The sequence below is a fragment of the Arachis ipaensis genome, chromosome B10, assembly GCF_059453495.1.
Source record: "Arachis ipaensis isolate K30076 ecotype BB chromosome B10, ASM5945349v1, whole genome shotgun sequence".
Classification (NCBI taxonomy): domain Eukaryota; kingdom Viridiplantae; phylum Streptophyta; class Magnoliopsida; order Fabales; family Fabaceae; genus Arachis; species Arachis ipaensis.
The window spans coordinates 83345786-83353137 of NC_142435.1; the positions used below are offsets into that span (position 1 = coordinate 83345786).

The 7352-nt window shown below is 39.4% G+C and overlaps 1 non-coding gene across 1 annotated transcript; it reads left to right on the forward strand.

Annotated features, from left to right (window-relative positions):
• Positions 1-348: 348 nt before the first annotated feature.
• LOC148580649 (small nucleolar RNA R71) lies at positions 349-456 on the forward strand. Its single transcript, XR_015899159.1, has one exon. It is a non-coding gene; the product is annotated as a small nucleolar RNA R71 (small nucleolar RNA).
• The last annotated feature ends 6896 nt before the right edge of the window (positions 457-7352 follow it).

The window sequence follows — 7352 nt, forward strand, 5'->3', positions numbered from 1 at the left end:
TTGGCGTTTAGGTTCATGATTGCTCCAAGGTACTTAGCAACTTGCTCTTCAATAACATCTTCATCCTCTTCAGAGAAAGAATACTCATCAGAGCTCATGAATGGCAGGAGTAAATTCAATGGAATCTCTATGGTCTCTGTGTGAGCCTCAGATTCCCATGGTTTCTCATAAGAGAATTCCATGGAAGCTAGTGTACATGAATTGGTTATTTGCAACCATCTCAATGAGTTCCTGAGCTTCTGTAGGCGTCTTCTTCAGATGAAGAGATCCTCCAGCAGAGCTGTCCAATGACATCTTGGACTGTTCAGACAGACCATCATAGAAGATACCTATGATGCTCCATTCAGAAAGCATGTCAGAAGGACACCTTCTGATCAATTGCTTGTATCTTTCCCAAGCTTCATAGAGGGATTCTCCTTCCTTCTGTCTGAAGGTTTGGACTTCCACTCTAAGCTTGCTCAATTTTTGAGGTGGAAAGAACTTTGCCAAGAAGGCATTGACTAGCTTTTCCCAAGAGTTCAGGCTTTCTTTGGGTTGTGAATCTCACCATGTCCTAGGTCTGTCTCTTACAGCAAAAGGGAAGAGCATAAGTCTGTAGACCTCAGGATCAAAACCCCATTGGTCTTGACAGTGTCACAAATTTGCAAGAATTCAGTTAATAACTGATGAGGATCTTCCAATGAAAGTCCATAAAACTTGCAATTCTGTTGCATTAGAGAAACTAATTGAGGCTTAAGCTCAAAGTTGTTTGCTCCAATGTCAGGGATTGAGATGCTTCTCCCATAGAAGTCGGGAGTAGGTGCAGTAAAGTCACCAAGCACCTTCCTTCCATTGTTGGCATTGTTGTTGTTTTCGGTTGCCATGGCTTCTTCCTCCTTGAACAGCTCTGTTAGGCCCTCTAGAGAGAGTTGTGCCTTAGCTTCTCTTAGCTTTCTCTTCAAGGTCCTTTCAGGTTCAGGATCAGCTTTAACAAGGATGCCTTTGTCCTTGCTCCTGCTCATATGAAAGAGAAGAGAACAAGAAAGTATGGAATCCTCTATGTTACAGTATAGAGATTCCTTGAAGTGTTAGAGGAAAAGAAGAATAGAAGGAGAAGGTAGAAAGGAAAGAATTCGAACTTATCAAGAGGGATAGAGTTCGAATTGTTGATAGTGGAGGAGTGTTAGTCCTTAAATAGAAGGATGTGAGAAGAGGGGAAGAATTTTCGAAATTAAAGTAAAAGATCTTGAAATAATTAAAAGAAATTTTGAAAATTTGATTGATGATTTTTGAAAACTAAAATTGGGAAAGAAATTAAGTGATTTTGAAAAAGATTTTGAAATTAGAAATTAAAAAGATATGATTGAAACTTAATTTTGAAAAAGATGTGATTGAAAAAATATGATTGAGAAGATATGATTGATAATAAAATTTAAAAGAAGAAAGTTTTAACATTAAAGTTGATTACTTGACTAACAACAAATTAGAAGATATGATTCTAGAATTAAAACTTTTGATCCTTTCTTAATAGGCAAGTAATAACTTGAAAATTTTGAATTAAATTTCTAATTGTAGCAAGGATTTTCAAAAAAAATAAAAAAATGGAAAGAAATTGATTTTTAAGAGATATGATTGAAAAGATATGATTTGAAAAAGATTTGATTTTGAAAAATTATGAAGATTTGAAAAAAATTTGAATTAAAAACAAAATCTTCCCTCTAGTGTCATCCTGGCGTTAAACGCCCAGAATGGTATCCATTCTGGCGTTTAACGCCCAAAATGCTACCTTTTTACCCTGGCTGGCGTTTAAACGCCAGTTTTCCTTCTTCACTGGGCGTTTTGAACGCCCAGCTTTTTCTGTTTAATTCCTCTGTTGAATGTTCTGAATCTTCAATTCTCTGTATTATTGACTTGAAAAGACACAATTTTGAACATATTTTTGAATTTTTAATGATGAAAAACAATAAAGAATGCAACTAAGATCAAATAAACAATGCATGCAAGACACCAAACTTAAAAATTGACACTAAGATACATAAAATATTTTTGATTTTTATGATTTTATAAATTTTTTTTTTGTGATTTTTTCGAAAATTGAGTGAAAAAAAAATAAAGAGATTCAAAACTTTTAATAAGAATTCCAAGAATCATGCAATGTTAGTCTAAAGCTTCAGTCTAAAAAGATTAGACATGGTTAGCCAAGCTTCAGCAGGATATTACATTCAGCAGCTAAAGTGATGAGAATCAATCAGCTTTTGTGATGATAAGAACATCACCTTGAAACTCTAGAATTCATTCTTAAAAATTCTGAAGAATAAAAAGATAAGTACCTAATCTAAGCAACAAGATGAACCGTCAGTTCTCCAAACTCGAACAATCCCCGGCAACGGCGCCAAAAACTTGGTGCACAAAATTGTGATCATCAATAATGGCACCAAAGACTTTGAGCTCTCAAACGTGAATCACACTTTGTCACAATTCCGCACAACTAACCAGTAAGTGCACTGGGTCGTCCAAGTAATACCTTACGTGAGTAAGGGTCGATCCCACAGAGACTGTCGGCTTGAAGCAAGCTATGGTCATCTTGTAAATCTCAGTCAGGCAGATTCAAATGGTTATGAAGGATTGATAATTAAAGATAAATAAAACATAAAATAAAGATAGAGATAGAGATACTTATCTAATTCATTGGTAGGAATTTCAGATAAGCGTATGAAGATGCTTTGTTCCTCCTAAACCTCTGCTTTCCTAATGCCTTCTTCCAATCATTCACACTCCTTTCCATGGCAAGCTTTATGTTGGGCATCACCGTTGTCAATGGATACTTCCCATCCTCTCAGTGAAAATGTTCTACGCACGCTGTTACCGCACGGCTAATCATCTGTCGGTTCTCGATCATGTTGGAAAAGGATCCATTGATCTTTTTGCTTCTGTCACACACCCAACACTCGCGAGTTTGAAGCTCGTCACAGTCATCCCTTCCCAGATCCTACTCAGAATACCACAAACAAGGTTTAGATGTTCCAGATCTCAGGAATGGCCGCTAGTAATTCTAGCCTATACCACGAAGGTTCTATTCTTAGATTAGAAACCCAAGAGATACACATTCAAGCTTGTTTGCATGTAGAATGGAAGTGGTTGTCAGGCATGCATTCATAGGTGAGAATGGTGATGAGTGTCACATAATCATCACATTCATCATGTTCTTGGGTGCGAATGAATATCTTGGAGAAGAAATAGACTTTAGTTGAATAGAAAAACAATAGTACTTTGCATTAATTCATGAAGGACAGCAGAGCTCCACACCTTAATCTATGGTGTGTAGAAACTCCACCGTTGAAAATACATAAGAACAAAAGGGTCTAGGCATGGCCGTGAGGCCAGCCCCCAAACGTGAAAAGGTCTATCAAAATCTGATCAAGTGTATCAAAGTCTTTAAAATACAATAGCAAAAAGTATTATTTATAGAAAACTAGTAGCCTAGTGTTACAGAAATAGGTAATTAATGCAGAAATCTTCTTCCGGGCCCACTTGGTGTGTGCTTGGGCTGAGCATTGAAGTTTTCATGTGTAGAGACTTTTCTTGGAGTTAAACGCCAGCTTTTGTGCCTGTTTGGGCGTTTAACTCCAGCTTTTGTGCCAGTTCTGGCGTTTTGACGCCAGAATTCTTAAGCTGACTTGGAACGCCGATTTGGGCCATCAAATCTTGGGCAAAGTATGGACTATTATATATTTCTGCAAAGCCTAGGATGTCCCCTTTTTCAACGCAAGTGAGAGCGCGCCAATTGGTTTTCTGTAGCTTCAGAAAATCCACTTCGAGTACAGGGAGGTCAGAATCCAACAGCATCTGCAGTCCTTTTTCAGCCTTTGAATCAGATTTTTGCTCTGGTCCCACAATTAAAGCCAGAAAATACCTGAAGTTACAGAAAAACACACAAACTCATAGTAAAGTCTAGAAATGTGATTTTTATTTAAAACTAATAAAAACATAATAAAAGCTAACTAAAATGTACTAAAAACATACTAAATCAACATGATCCCACTAATTTACCAATCTCTGTGGATACGATCCCACTCCACTGTGGGTTATTACTTGACGATAATTTTGGTGCGCTTGCCAAAAGAATGGATTCATCAATTTTTGTATGGGGAGTGAATTCCGGTCATCACAAACCCAGCCAAATGCCAAGCCATAATCAACACGAAAAGCCCGACCTGGGTCAAGGCGGTACAACAGCTGAATGGAAGACTAGCAGCCCTGTCTAAGTTCCTAGTTGGATCGGCCCTGATATCTCTACCTTTCTATGCAACCCTAAGGAAAGGAAAGAGGTTCGAATGAACCCAAGAATGAGAACAAGCCTTCCAAAACTTTAAAACATTCTTAGGGCAACACCCTATCCTGACCCGCTCTCAACAAGGAGAAGAACTGATACTATACCTCGCCGTTGGAAGTCGAGCGATAGCATCAGCGCTAGTCAGAGAAGACGATAACAGACAACAGCCCATCTACTTTATCAGAAAGGCTTTACAAGGGGCTGAACTAAACTACCAAAAGATAGAAAAGTTCGCCTACGCCACCATACTTACTTCCCAGCAGCTTCGACCATACTTTCAAGCCCACACCATCAGAATACGGATGATAAACCATTATTTTATGGTTTATATTGTGTTTAATTGTGTGGTTTTATCATGATCCTTACCCACTTATTCATTAAATTAGCATGAAATTATAATTCCTTCCTGAATTTATAACATGTTTGAAAACTGCTTCCTAGAGACTTTAATTATGTATTTTTAATTCTCTTTTATTCCATTCGATGCCGTGATCTATGTGTTGAGTGTTTCAGACTTTATAGGGCATGAATGAGTTGGAGATTGGAAAGGAAGCTAGCAAAAATGGAAGGAACACAAGAATTTGAGGAGATAACCAGCGAGAAGTGACGCGGTCGCATGGCCACGCGACCGCGCGAAGGAGAGCAAATCGCAGTGACGTGGCCGCATGTCTCACGCGGCCGCGCAGATTGGAAAAGCTCAAGCAACACGGTAGCATGGATGATGCGAACGCGTGGCAAGGAAAAGCGCGAATAACGCGTCCGCATGGATGATGCGATCGCGTGACATGTGCGATCTGCATAATCTGTAGAATTCGCTGGGGGCAATTTTGGACCTTATTTCGACCCAGTTTTTGGCCCAGAACAGCAGACTAGAGCCAGAGAATATGCAGAAACAAAACACAACATTCATTCTACACAGTTTTGAGTTTTAGATCTAGTTTTACTCCTTCAGGTTTTTCTCTCTAGGTTTAAGAATTTTAATTTTTCAATTGGTCTTAGCATTGGAACATTGAGAAGAGTTATTTCCTCATCAAGACTTCGTCATTCTAGTTCGTTCTCTTAACTTGGTTTTATTCTTCCATGTTCTTTGCTTTGTTCAATTTTGTCATTTGAATACTTTCGTGATTATTTAATACAAGGATTATTTCTTCCATTTTAATTTATTTTCCATTCCAATAATAATGTCTTCTTTTAATTCCCTTTCATGTGTTATGGATTTATTATTTACAATGAGTGAGTAGTTCCCTCACTTGATGGGGAGTTGATTGAAAGGAACTCTTGAGTTGGAAGGATTGAAAGAAAATTTGTAATTGGGTTAACTGTTGGATTGTTATCTAATCACTAACACCAATCCCTTTGAACTAAGTGGGTTGCAACTCGTGAACAGAACTAGCATTCCAACTTGTTTGACTTTTCTTTACCCAGTAAAGGATAACTAAACAGGACAACCATTAATTATAAATTAATCTTGAAATCATCTCATCAATAATAGAGATTCCAACTAATCAACTCCCAGTCAAGGCTTTTATTCATATTATTTGAATTTTCTCAATTTAATTTTCCACCTACTTAACTCAACTTTTTGGAACATCTGATTAATAAAATTTCACACTTTTCTGCAACTCGTTGGGAGATGACCTGAGACTTAAATTCCCAGTAATTTTTAATTTAAACTCTCTGTGACATATTTCTAAATTGATAGGCAGATTTTCGGTGAGTTAAGAACTATACTTGCAACGTAACTATTTTAATAATTTTTAATTCACCAACTTCTGTGCCTCATCAATGGACCAACCAACCAACCCATGAAGGGTATCCTACAGAAAACTGACTTGGCTGGAAGAATCCTACGGTGGGCAGTCAAGCTATCCAAATTCGACCTCAAGTACAAAGCCCAGACGACAATCAGGTCCTAGTACTTCGCCGACTTTATTGCAGAATACACCGACACCCCAGGAACCCCATTAATTAGAACCTCTATGTTGACGGCTCATCAAATAAAGTGGGAGTGGGGCGGACGTTATCCTGGAGAACGACCAAGGGACTCAACTCGAACTCTCCTTAAGGTTCGAGTTCCCCGCCTCAAATAATCAAGGCGAGTATGAAGTCCTACTGGCTGGTTTAAAGCTAGCCAAGGAAGTTGGAGCCCAAAATCTTACCATCATCAGCGATTCACAAGTAGTCACCTTACAAATAGAAAGAAGTTATCAGGCATAAGATCCCACCATGAAAAAATACCTAGACAAAACCAAAAAAATACTCGGGAAATTCATGGGATATAAGATCCGACACATACCTCAGGAACCAAATGCCCGTGCCGACGCACTTTCAAAACTAGCCAGCACCAAACCAGGGGGCAATAATAGGAGCCTCATCCAAGAAACCCTAAAAAAGCCGTCAACCTCAGAGGAAGAGAAGGTCCGAAACATATCAGACCAGAACTAAGGATGGATGACCCCCATAATCAAATAACTTAAGTCCGAAACACTCCCCACAGATAAAAAGGAGGCAAAAAGGCTTATACGAGAGGCGCAATATTACACCATAGCGCACGACATCCTATACAAAAGAGGGATCTCAACACCCCTCCTAAAATGCATCCCGACTTCCGCTACAAAGGAAGTCCTGGAAGAAGTCCACAGAGGCATGTGTGGCAATCACCTTGGGGCACGAGCTCTATCCAAAAAGGTGCTCCGAGCCGGCTTCTACTGGCCGACCTTACAGAAGGAGGCCGCCGAATTCATCAAGACGTGCCCTCCATACCAGAAGCACACTAATTTTCACGCTGCCCCACCAGAAGAACTTTTCTGCGTCACCTCCCCTTGGCCATTCGCAAAGTGGGGGCTCGACCTGCTCGGACCGTTCCCCCAGGGATCAGGGCAAGTTAAATTCCTCCCTGTAGGAATAGACTACTTCACAAGGTCATAATGGCCGCATTGAAATTCCATCTACAAGATGCAAAAGGAGCCTGGGCTGAAGAGCTCGCACAAGTCCTATGGGCATACTAGACGACGTCGCACTCCACCACGGGGGAATCACC